Source organism: Alexandromys fortis, unplaced genomic scaffold (assembly GCF_014885135.2).
Source record: "Alexandromys fortis isolate MF-2015 unplaced genomic scaffold, M_Fortis_MF-2015_v1.1 scaffold_106, whole genome shotgun sequence".
In the NCBI taxonomy this organism is placed as follows: domain Eukaryota; kingdom Metazoa; phylum Chordata; class Mammalia; order Rodentia; family Cricetidae; genus Alexandromys; species Alexandromys fortis.
In genome coordinates this window covers 2314838-2328229 of record NW_026067980.1, presented here as the reverse complement: position 1 = coordinate 2328229, position 13392 = coordinate 2314838, and the positions used below count along the sequence as shown (strand labels likewise).

General features: G+C 39.0%; 1 protein-coding gene across 4 annotated transcripts in view; it reads left to right on the top strand.

The window, feature by feature from the left end:
- Sfmbt1 (Scm like with four mbt domains 1) overlaps positions 1-13392 on the top strand; it is a 102203-nt gene that overhangs the window by 25447 nt on the left and 63364 nt on the right. For 3 of the 4 annotated variants that reach the window (XM_050158148.1, XM_050158147.1, XM_050158146.1), the window contains exon 2: positions 8979-9141. The exons of the other annotated variant lie outside the window; for it this stretch is intronic. The gene's annotated coding sequence lies outside the window, so the exon portion shown is untranslated. The remainder of the gene's footprint in view (positions 1-8978; positions 9142-13392) is intronic. 4 annotated transcript variants of the gene reach the window in all.

Genomic DNA, 13392 nt, shown 5'->3' with positions numbered 1-13392 from the left:
TTGTTATAATGGCTCTGGAGGATATTTTGAAGTGTGATGCTTCTAGCATTGCTGTTTTTGTTCAGGATCACTTTGGCTTTTCTGAGACTTTGAGGCTTCCATATGATTTTAAGATTTTTCTTTCAAGTTTTGTGAAGAGTAAATGCCATTGGACCGTGGATGTTGATTACATTGACTCAGGCAGTCCTGAGTGTCCTGGAACTCACTCTGTAGACAGGTTGGCCTTGAACTCACAGAGATTCACCTGCCTCTGCCTCCCAAGTGCTGGGATTAAAGGTGTGCATCACTATCACTTGGCCAGTACCCCTTTTTTAAATTGGATTATTTGGTAGTTTGATGTATAGTTTGAGTTTTTTGTATATTTTGAAGATCGGACCTCTCTGTCAGATGTGGGGTTAGTGAAGATCTTTTCCCATTCTGTAGGCAGCATTTTTGTCTTGTTGACCATGTCCTTTGCTTTACAGAAGCTTTTCAGTTTCAGGAGATCCCATTTATTAATTGTTTCTCTCAGTGTCTGTACTGCTTGGGTTCTGTTTAGGAAGTGGTTCCTTGTGCCAATGCGTTCAAGTGTATGAAGGCGTAGGTCACAAACAATGCCACACCAGTTTGGAATTATGATTAATAGGGTGGTATTTATTTAAAGGGGAAAAAACTTACAGATCACCGTCCCAGACAACAGCCCTCTACACAACCAGGAAGGGAGTCTGGTCACCAGCGGAGCAGGAAGTAAAGAGAGCCAGGCGAGGGAAGTAGCCGCTTTTTTAAAGGGAGAGAGACCATGCCCCAATGGGCTGGTATCTCAGCAGCTATTGGTTGGAGGAGTGGAAGGACCTCCTGCAACAAGTGTATTTCCTACTTTCTCTTCTATAAGGTTTAGTGTGGCTGGCTTTATTTTGAGATTTTGATCTATTTGGACTTGAGTTTTGTGCATGGTGATAGATATGGGTCTATTTTCATTCTTCTACATGTTGATATCCAGTTATGACAGCACCACTTGTTAAATATGCTTTCTTTTTTCCATTTGATATTTTTTGCTTCTTTATCAAAGATCAGGTGTTCAAAGATGTGTGGATTGATATCTGGGTCTTCTATTCGGTTCCATTGTCCTCCTGTCTGTTTTTATGCCAATACCAGGCTGTTATCAGTGTTGTAGCTCTGTAGTAGAGTTTGAAGTCAGGGATTGTGATGCCTCCAGAATTCTTTTATTGCACAGGATTGTTTTGGCTATCATGGGTTTTTTGATTCTCCATATGAAATTTAGTATTGTTCTTCGTGAAGAATTGTGCTGGGATTTTGATGAGTGTTGCATTGAGTCTGTGGATTGCTTTTGCTAAGGTTGTCATTTTTACCATGTTAATCCTACCTATTCATGAACATGGGAGATCTTTCCACTTTCTGGTGTCTTACTCAGTTTTGTTATTCAAAGATTTAAAATTCTTTCCCTTATTTGGTTAGAGTTACCCCAAGATATTTTATGCTATTTGTGGCTATTGTGTTTCTCTGATTTCTTTCTCAGCCCATTTATCATCTGTGTAAAGGAGGGCTACTTTTTTTTTTAAATCTTGTATCCTGCCATATTATTAAAGGTGTTTATCAGCTATCAGAGTTCCCTGGTGGTATTTTTGTAGTCACTTATGTATACTAGCATATCACCAACAAATAGTGAGAGTTTGACTTCTTCCAATTTGTACTTCCTTAATCTCCTTTGTTGTCTTATTGCTCTAGTTACCTTGTCTTGTTCCTGATTTTAGTGGAATCACTTGGAGTTTCTCTCCATTTAGTTTGATGTTGGTTGTTGATTTGCTATATATTGCCTTTATTATGTTTAGGAATGTTTTATGTATCCCTGATCTCACCAAGACTGATCTTGCCAAGATCTTCATCATGAAGGGATGTTGGTTTTTGTCAAAGGCTTTTTCAGTATCTGATGAAATGATCAGGTGTTTTTTTTTTCTTTCAGTTTGTTTATATGCTAGATTATATTGATGAATTTTCGTATGCTGAACCATCCCTGCATCCCTGGGATGAAGCCGGCTTGATCATGGTAGATGATGATTCGGTTTGCCAGTATTTTATTGAGTATTTTTGCATCAATGTTCATGAATGAGATTGGTCTGTAATTCTCTTTCTCTTTGCATTTTTGTGTGGTTTGAGTATCAGGGTAACTGTAGCCTCATAAAAAGAGTTTGGCAGTGTTCCCTCTGCTTCTAGTGACTATAGTCAATTACCCACAGTCAACATGAATGAGGAGAAACCGAAAGTGTTCCTAGTCTAAGACAAGAAGGGACCAACACTCACCATTGTTATTCAGTACAATGCTTGAAATCTTGGCCAAAAACCAGGGGAAAGAAAAAAAATCAAGATGAATTAAGAAAGCAAGACTTATCCCTGTTTGCAGATATGATTCTATACTTCGAAGGCCTAAAATCTCCACTGTAAGACTCTTGGCAGTTATCAACACTTTTACCAAAGCAGCAGGATACAAAAATCAGTGGCTTTTCTATTTACTAACAATAAATTTGCTGAGAAAATTAAACAATGCTGTTCACAATAGCCTTTTCTAAAAATATCACTAAGAAATACCTGACATAACTAACTTATAAAGGGAACAACTTTATTTTGGCTTGTGGTTTTGGTCTATGATCACTTGGCTTTGTGAGTTGGGGACAGGCTATGACAAGGCAGTTTCTAAAAGGTAGGAAGCTATGCTAGAACACGTGGTTTATTTTGTGGTAGCTTGGAAGCAAAGACAGAAAGTGACTTGGGTGCCACAGTCACTTTTGAGAGCCCACCCCTATGACCTAATCTCCTTCCATTAGGCTCAATCTCTTAAATGTTTTGCTACTTCCCAGAAGTGCCAAAGGCCAGGGACCAAATCTTCTGCTCCATGGGCCTTTGTGGAGATGGACTTCAGGTCCTGGAGAGACGGCTCAGTAATTAAGAGTGTTGCTGCTCTTTCAGGGGACCCAAGTTTGCTTCCCAACACCTATATTAGGTGATTCTCATGTGTCTGTAATTCCAGCTCCAAGGGATCCAGCTCCTCTCACCTCTGAGGGTGCCTGTATTCCCATTCACATGCCCACATGCAGACATACACACCTACACATAATTAAAAGTAATAAAAATATTTTGTAAAGACCCAAACTACAGCAGCAGTTAGCAATCCCTGCTAGTGTATTTCTGTTTTTTCCCCATGGTGGTACATTACTAGCCCATAGCTGTTATGGACAGGTAATTCCGGGAACAGTGGTGCTTTTCTTCCCTGTGAGAGTCCTCATTCTAAGTGCTCTCACTTTTCCATGGCTGCCTTTCTGACATTTATTTTGTGTTCTAGCAAGTTTATTTGAAGGTAGACAAAAGTGTGTTAGAAAGTTGTACTTGGGACAAAGAAAGTCTCAACTATACTCAAAACTTGAGTTACAGAAATTCTAAAAGCGTTCTGAGCAAAATAAATGTGGATCTGAACAGTATACTAGTTACTATTCCTGTTGTCACCAAATACTCTGATAAAAACAGCCTATGGGGGAAAGTGGTTTTGAATCATGGTTTATAGGTATGGTCTGTCTTGGTGGGAAGGTCATGGTCGTGGGAGGTTGGGAGAACTGGTCCTATTCACCCACTGTTGGTAAACAGCTCCCTCCGTTTACACAGTTCACAACCCTATGTTGCAGGGAAGCCGCTGGTCATTCCTGTCCGCCCAGAACCAAAATAATCACACAGAAACTGTATTAATTAAATCACTGCTTGGACCATTAGCTCTAGCTTCTTATCGGCTAACTCTTACATCTTAATTTAACCCATGTCTATTAATCTGTATGTCACCACGAGGTTGTGGCCTACCAGCAAAGTTCTGGCATGTCTGACTCTGGCAGCAGCTCCATAACATCTCATCTCTCTGACTCCACCCTTCTTTGTCCCAGCATTGAGTCCAGTTCTCTCCGCCTACCTAAGTTCTCCCCTATCAACAGGCCAAGGCAGTTTCTTTATTCATTAATGGTAATCACAGCACACAGAGGGGACTCCCACATCACCTCACCTTTTCTGTTTAAATAATAAAAGAAGGTTTTAACTTTAACATAGTAAAATTACATATAACAAAACAGGTATCAAGCAAGAATTACAATTACAATATTTATGTCTACTTTATCTTTTATCCTAAGGAAAACTATAACTATAAATTCTTCAACTCCCATCAAAGACTCCAGAAGGATATAATATTACTTAAGTTAACAGGAAGTGCATTGTAAGCAACTTCCAAAACTCTAGAATTGACAGAGACATCTCGCTGCCTGGACAGGCACCCAAAGTTCTTCTATACCATTGGGGCATCCATCTTTAGCCTACAGGCCCATAGTATCCAGCAGACTTTTCCATGAAACAGGAAATTTCAAAGACAGTTCCCCCACTTTCTTCTGTATCCTAAAGAATGTTTAGCAGACTCTTTCATGAAGCAGGAACCCCGAAGGATCATTTCACCTTTAGACAAATTTAGCAGTCATTTCTCTGTGGGTTCTGCATGTCCAGATTTTGCAGCATACCATGAAGCAGTCCAGGCAAGAGCAGTTTCTTGCCCAAATGGCTAACCAACTCCATAAGGAGTCTTTTCAATGCCCATCATCCTCTTGAAGTTGATTGGTGCTGCCAGGGGCAGATATGTCTCACTGTCATGAAAAGTCCTAATTTCTTAAAATATTTAAATTCCATATTCTGAAGGTCTCGGAAAGATTTGAAGAATACCTATCTAACTGAAATATTTCTCCATACATTCAGAAAATCCAACTAACATGACTCCAAGCTTGACCATTATAGATGATTATCCATTAACTCATATTTCTTAATTATACATTACACTTTTAAATGACCTCCACAAACATAATACCTTAATCAAGATCAGAAATACATATACATATAACAAAATTGACCTTAAATTTGTATCAGTAAACCAAGATCCATATCAATGCAAATCTATATAGCAAATCCCCCTTTATATGTAAACAAACATTTATAAACAGTATTTGGGAATATGGGTGTAGTTTTTCTCCAAACTACTTCCTGCTGTTTATTGGGCAAAGTAATTTTCTTTGTGATTATTTTTGGGGTGTTCATGGCGACCTTTCAGGGGGCCTTGCTCCAAAAACCACATTAGTCTGGAAACACACAGACTTCTAATCTTCTGTGAAAACAAAAGAACCTTTTTTTCAAAACAACATTTCCTTAGACTCAAATTTTGAAATCAAGATACCCTTATGTTGGTTTAACTTAGCAGTCCATACAATGAAATGTCTCTCTTAACTCATTCATAGTCAAAAAATTCAAAGATAACACAATAACATACATAATCCAGATTCTCTGTCAACTTTCCTTTTTTTTTTTTTTTTTTTTTTTTTTTTTTGTTTTTCGAGACAGGGTTTCTTTGTGGCTTTGGAGCCTGTCCTGGAACTAGCTCTTGTAGACCAGGGTGGCCTAGAACTCACCGAGATCCACCTGCCTCTGTCTCCCGAGTGCTGGGATTAAAGGTGTGCGCCATACTGCCCGGCTTCAACTTTCCATTTTTATGTGCCTTATTCTTTGTTTACTTCTTTTAATCTATGACTGTCTGTACTCTCTTTAAAGACTTTTTTTAAACGATTTACTTCTTTTCCAACTCTCTATACTCTTTTTCTTCTCCCTCCCAAGCCTACGTACATTTATCCAATAGTTTGACCCATTTTTAGTTTTTTTTTAAAAATCCGGATTTGTCTTTATTGCATATCTGTAATTATTTTCTGACCAGAAGCACTTCTTAAATGCTTAAGAATCTGAGCTGCAACATTACTAGGTCAAATAAGGTACTGTTTGCTTGCTCTACACAGTTTGGCATGGTGGAGCTGCTCACCGCCTCTGAGAGACATGCACAGTGCTCCATCTCTAGGCACACAGCCAGTCCATGCTGCCATTAACCAAGCTGCAACAGTCTGCTCACAAATCCCCACTCAAGTGCTCCGCCTCCCAGATGGCTTGCTGGCAGCATAGCCCAGAAAGCTGGTATTTTAAAACGGCCATGGCTTTTTTCCTGCTACAGCTGAATCAGGAAAATCTCTCTTAAAGGAACTGCTGCAAGCCACCAGCAAACAGCAAGATGCTGTGTTAAACTCTGTAATTTTTTTTTTTTTGTCTAAAATTCCTTTTCAAGCCCTCTCAGGTTTTATGTGGATTTAGTAGGCCATGTGGGCACCAATTTGTTGCGGGGGAGCCGCTTGGTCACTCCCATCTGCCCAGATCCGAAAAAATCACACAGAAACTGTATTAATTAAATCACTACTTGGCCCATTAGCTCTGGCTTCTTATTGACTAATAACTCTTACATCTTAATTTAACCCATGTCTATTAATCTATGTCACCACGAGGTCATGGCTTACCAGCAAAGTTCCAGTTTCTTTATTCATTAATGGTAATCACAGCACACAGAGGGGACTCCCACATCAATCCTAGGGAAAGTTGTTAAGCTCAGGGAGTAGGTTCTCCACCCCAGTTAGTCTAACCAAGATAACCCCTCATGGGCATGGTCAAAAGCTTGTTGTTTTCAGTTGATTGAGGACTCAAGTTGACAGTTGAGGTTGACCACCAATAGTAACTGCTAGTGTTAGTCTAGTTCTTTGTACTGTGAAAGACTATAGACAACAGGGCAACCTGACAAGTTGTACAATACAATGTTTCCACAACAAGTGGAGGGAAAAAATCCCAATATTTTGGAGGCTTCTTTTAACGTGGTAGTGTTTTAAGAGAACTGAGAGCCAATTAAATTGCTTCTGGATACTACCTAAGGGATTTACAGGGGCCTCTTCTTCACTGACTTCTCCAGTTTTTATGCTAGCTGCACTGGGCTCTCTAGGACTAGACGTTAGTGAGCTGAGTACCTTAATCTCATACAGAAATTCACACAACACTTGCTAAGGAGCTATGTTGGGAAGCATTGGTCTAGGAGGTTTAAAGAGTGCAGAGTTGAGTAAGTTCTTTCCCTTGAGAAGTTTACAGTCCTAGGAGAGGATGTGACACAAGAGAACTTATGATTGAAGTGATGTCAGAAGGGGACAGCATCTACTCTGGAAGATGTTGACCAAGGTATGGGCTACCATCTTTGTAGGATGTTGTTTTGAGAAACAGTTATTGTCAGAGTACAACCTACAGAGTTAATAGGTCTGAGGATACTCAGATTTTATATTGTTAGTATAGAAATTACTAGTAGGCTTAAATATTTAAAGATTTTTATATTGCTTTGAGACAAGATTGGACTTCAGACTTGCTGTGCATCCAGGGATGACTTAGGAACTTCTGCTCTTCCTGCCAGCTCCTTCTAAAGTACTAGGCTTATAGGTATACACAACTGTACCAGGCAAAATATTTCGGGTTCTGATGGAGCAAGTGAGTTTTAATAAGGAAGTATTTTGACATTTTCTTTTAAAATAACTTACTAAGCCTTGAGCGTTTGTAATTGTTAATTTTTGTGAGGTCCCTACCAGTTCTCCCTCCTTGAAAGTAGCAGCATTCAGAGCCATTTTGGGGCAGTTAGACTGAGAACTGTGGGTGGGTGGTTCCACAGTGACTTCCTGGGACTGTGGTGAGCCAGCTACCTGACATCAGGAATGTGGGTAACTGTTAGCATGGGGCTGTGAACATAAACAGTGCAGCAGGAATTACACTGTGTGATAAATGGGCCAGCAAAATCTCTGTTCTCTATGAAGTTCCCTATTTCTCTCTGACTGCTGAGGAGAGTTATGTGGAGTGCTTACATATTAGTCAGTTGTTGTTTTGATTCATGTTCTGGGTATTTTGAAGCATTTTTCTCTTCTGGAATAATAAAATATTTTTATTAATTTTTAAAATGAATTTGACTGCAGTAGAATGGAAGAAAAAGGGCCAAAAAATTTAATTCCTATATGTTACTGGAGAATGCTGGCAGAGTACCAAGTTTTAGAAGAGACGACGTACCCTTTATTAACAGTATACTCTTTTTCTGTTTATACTTTCAAGGTACTTATTTAAAATTAAACATTATCTTGGCAATTTGATTCCTCAGGTAGAGTTTATAGTGTTAATATTTTGCTAGAAATTTAATTTTTCTTTAATTAAAAACTTAATGCTTTTTTTTAAATTTTTAAGCCATATTTATTTATTTATTTAGTTTTTTCGAGACATGGTTTCTCTATGTAGCAGCCCTGGCTGACATGGAACTCGCTTTGTAGTCCAGGCTGGCCTTGAACTCAGAAACCCACTTGCCTCTCCTCGTACCACCATACTTGGCTATTTATTTATTTGTATGTGTGTGCAGGCAAGTAAAATAAAAAAAAATATCAAGGTGAGCAAGGCATAGGGAAGAAAACAGTAAACAGCATTCTTCCATGGCCTTTACTTCACTTCCCACCTCCAGGCTCTGGTCTGACTTCCTCAGTAATGGGGTGTTACCTGAAAGTTGTAAGCTGAACTAAATTCCTTCCTTCCTCAAGTTGATTTTGGTTAGTATTTTTTCACAGCAACAGGCAAGCTATGACTCCTCCCTTTCCCCCAGTTTGCCTGGAATTGCTAACTTGCTATGTAGAACAAGCTGGCTTTAAACACATAGAGATCAGCTTGCCTTTGCCTCTTTAGAATTCAAGGTATGTGTGTTGGGACCAAACTTGGGTCCTCTGCATACATACATTTACATAAAAGTAAATGCTTTTAACCACTGAGCCATCTCCCCAGTTTCTTATTTATTTATTGTGTATGTTTTTTGCGCGCGCACACACATGTATGTATGTGTGTATGTATGTATGTATGTATGTATGTATGTATGTGTCATGGTACCCACGTGGAAGTCAGAGGATAACTTTTGGGAGCTGGCTTTGTCTTTCCATGTGAGTTCCAGGATTGAACTCAGGTTGCTAGGTTGGGTAGCAAGTATTCTTACCTATTCAGCCATCTCTAGCCTTATATAGAAATTTCTCTTGTTTGAATTCCAGATTCTGGGACCAGCTCTTGGATTTCTAAGGATCAGAATTTGCTGAGCATCCTCATTTGTTACCACTTTGGTTTCAGTCGTTATTCAAGCTCATTTGTCTGTTTCCTGTCTTCTGCCCTTGTCCTGTACCATCTGTTGCTGATACAGCAGGACTCCGGTAATAGGTGAGTTGCATCATGTTGCTCCTCTATTCAGAATCTGCTTCCCCATTAACTAATGTCACCACAGATGACATCTGCTATATCCAGTCTGTGTAGGGGTCTCCTTCATTAGGGTCTTTACACATGTTTTGCCTTCTGCTGGAATGTTCTTTATGTAGAGGTGAATGTGATTAGCTTTCTTGCTGCCTTGGGTCCCCCCGCCCCACGGAAATGATCTTAGTACAACTAAAATTTCACCCTTTTCCAATATTTCATATTACTTATTTATTTTGTGTACTATTTTTTCCCTTGCTAGACTATATTTTTCTCCTGTCTGTCTCTCTTTCTCTCTCTCTTTTTTGAGGCAGGGTTTCTATGTGTAAGCCTGTGTCTGCCTCTACCTCCTGAGTGCTGGGATTAAAGGCGTACACCACCACTCTCCAACTCTAGACTATATGTTTTTATAGGACAAAGTTTTGTCTGTGTTTTTTCCTGGTCTTCAGACTAGAGGATGGTCTGGCCTATTGTACTATTCAGTAAAGATTTGTTGAAAGTTTTTTTTATTTTTTTTTGTGTTGTATATGTATGTTTTAATAGCATGAAAACTATACAAATACTGATTTTGATGAACCGTTGTCTTAGTTTGCTTTTTGTTGCTGTCATAAAACATATGACCAAAAGCAAATTGGGAGGGAATGGTTTATCTGGCTAACAGGTTATACTCTATCATCAAGGGTGACGAAGGTAGGAACTAAAGGCAGTAAACTAAGAACCACCTATTAATCTTAAATATTTTATATTGGTATGACGTTTTATATATTGATACAAATTTAAGGTTATTTTTATTACTTAATATGTGTTCCTACTTTTGTTTAAGATATTTTTTGCATATTGATACAAATTTAAGGTAATTTTTGTTACGTAGACACACACACACACATTTCTACTTTTATTTAAGGTATTGTACCTATGCAGCTCATTTAAAACTATAATGTACATTTCTAGTCTTTGAAAGTTATTATTACAAACTATTTAGGATAATTAACAAATACAGGTTAGTAGTCATCTAACAATCGGATTTTGACCATGTTAGGTATGTTTTCAAGGCCAAGCACATATATTTTAGATAGACAGATGGTTTTCAAATATATCAGATATCTATAGAATATAGCATTCGAGATGTTTTAATAACCTAAGGCTTTTCATGACAGTAAGACCTGTCTGCTCCTCGCAGCGCTAATTTACTTTAAAAAAAAAAAGGATGATGGGCACGAACGAACTTCCATATGGCATTTGCTTTTATTGTGTCAGTGGCAGTGTTAGCCACTGGGAAAGAAACTGCCCTTGCCTTGACTGCTGACACTGTACTGTCCAAATTGGACAAGCAAGACACAAGAGAAAGAGACTGCTGAGCTTTGCCAAGAGAAGGTAGGACAGGTCTTCAAAAGTTCCTGCTTCACAAAAAAGTCTGTCAGATATTCTAGGATTGTAGGCCAAAGGAAGATGCCCAGTGTTGCAGAGGAACTTTGGGTGACTGTCCAGGAAACCAGCTGTTTTCGTTCTTCCTGTAGTTTTAGAAGTTGTTTGTTCTATACTATCTGCTTACTCAGGTAATATTATATTCTTCCTAGCTTGTTGGTAGGGTTAAAGACTAGATAGTTATAGTTAACATTTTCCTTGGTACTAAATTCAGAAAAAAAACTTATATAAGAGATGTAAAGTTTATAATGCTGAGAAACATAAAAGCTTAAGTTGTTTATCTAAAAAGATGTTTTTAGGTCTAGAAAGATATTTTTAGGATGGTTTTACAAGTTATGATATAAAATGGTTCAGGTACAAAGGTTGGAACTCATCAAGATAGGATAGATAATGCAATATTTTCTTTGAATTTGCCAATATTAAAGTACTAAACATTATGAATGTATTTCTTGTTGATAATTGTTTAATATATATGTATATAGTTTTACAGTGTTAGAGTTAAAACTTTCCCTTTTTATTTAGACAAAAAGTGGGATATATTGTGGGATATTTGTACACTGTGAAGATAATACAGTGTTACTGTGATTATTGTAATAAAAAGCTAATGGCCAGTAGCTAGGCAGAAGAGATGGGCAGGACTTCCAAGCAGAGAGAAGAGATAATTTAGGCATGCCAGGGATGCCAGTGTGACTTGGAAGAAGCAGGATGTGCAGGAGAAGAGGTAATAGCCATGGCAGGACATAGATTAATAGAAATGGGTTAATTCAAGTTAGATGAATTATTGGGAACAAGCCCAAGCTATAGGCTGAACCTTCATAATTAATAAGTCTCCATGTAATTATTTGCCAGTGAGCTGACAGCCCAAAGGAAAGTCCGACTATAAGGCAAACCCTGTAGGAACGTGGATTGTTTGCCTCCTCTGGCCTTTGAGTTATCTTTCTTACACATCTGCCTGGGGATAGCATTGCTCGTGGTGGACCTTCTTGTGTCAACTGGCAGTTAAGAAAACACCTTGTAGACACAGGCCAGTCTGATGAAGATAATTTCTCAGTTAATATTTCCTGTTCCCAGGTATGCCTAGGTTTGTGTCAAGTTGGCAAAAATTCGTCTCCGCAATATTAAGTTTACACATAGCCAGAAAACAGCTTCAGGTGCTTTGATCTAAAGGAGATAAGTAGTTTTAGGAACTTGTCAGAAAATGAAATGTTGAAGGAGTAGCGAGGAAAAGCTGTCTGTAACCTAGCTCTTACAAAGCCTGTTTCCACCAGTGCTATGGGAGCCTGTGCTTTCGCTCCTGCTACACTGCTGATGTGTCAGAATGACACAGTCTGAAGGGTGGGTGCGATGCTGAATACTAAAATTTATTATGTAGCTATGGTGGTCTAAATGAAAATGGCGCCCATAGACTCATAGGGAGTGGTGGTGGAGGTTTGTCCTTGTTGGAGGAAGTGTGTCATTGAGCTTAAGCCAGGCCTAGTGGTTCACTTTCTCTTCCTATTGCCTGTGGATCCAGGTGGAGAACTCTCAGATACCTCTCCAGCACTGTGTCTGCCTGCATACCACCTTGTTTCCTGGTGTGACAATAATAGACTAAACTTTTGAACAGTAAGCCAGCCCCAAATAAATGTTATCCTTTATAAAAGTTGCCATGGTCATGGTGTCTCATCACAACAATAAAACCCTAATACAGTCTCATATAGAAAATATTTAATTTCATATGTAGGAAAAGCTTAGTTATAGGATAGATTAAGCTGAGTGGACTGTGACACCAAATACTACCTATAGGGTAGTATCTTAGATAATGCCTAAAAGCATAAGAAAGCCAAGGACTCATCTTCGTTTAGTCCAGTCCCTTCTGTATGTCTGTGTCTTGACCACAAGCTGAGACAAGCCTCTAGAACTGGCAGCTAACTGGAAACAGGTCTTCACTGTGGTTATGATCTCAGTGTGATTAGTGCTTATCTCCTGTAGTTGAGTAAATCTGTGTTTAGGTCCAGTGATGTCCCAGATTACATGTTACTTTAGATATCAAACCATCCTCTCTTTAGAGCGTGGTTAGGGACCATTTGTCACAAGTCTGGGATGCTACAGGGTTGTGTGGCAGGTTTTTTGTTTGTTTGTTTGTTTGTTTGTTTTTTGTTTTTGTTTTTCAAGACAAGGTTTCTCTGTAGCTTTGGAGCCTGTCCAGGAACTAGCTCTTATAGATAACCAGGCTGGCTGTGAACTTGTAGAGATCCACCTGCCTCTCCTCCTGAGTGCTGGGATTAAAGGTGTGCACCACCACTGCTCGGCCCTGTGTGGCAGTTCTTATTTAATGCCCCCCACTCTGTCATTGCTAGCTCTTCACTACTCTACAACTTACTGCCAGGGTTGAGTTCTCTTGTCTTTTATTTTTTTACTTTATGACTAAGTACACTAAAATCTAGATGTATTTAATTGCCAGTCACATTTATTTGTGGTGCTCATCATGATTTATGATATGAATCTGTTTATTAACTAGTTTAAAAAGTTGGTGATTGCCAAATGATGTTGGCACACACCTTCAATCTCAACATTCAGGAGGTAGAGGCAGGTGGATCTCTGGTGTAGGAGGTCCTTCTGTTTATGTGTTGCTTTCATTGGTTGAATAAAAAAACTGCCTTGGCCTTTTGATAGGGCAGAACTTAGGCAGGCATGGAGAAGACAGAACTGAATGCTGGGAAGAAGGGCAGACAGGTAGACACCATGGAGCTCCTGCTGGTTAGAATCTTGCTGGTAAGCACAGTCATGTGGCAATACACAGATTTAATAGAAATA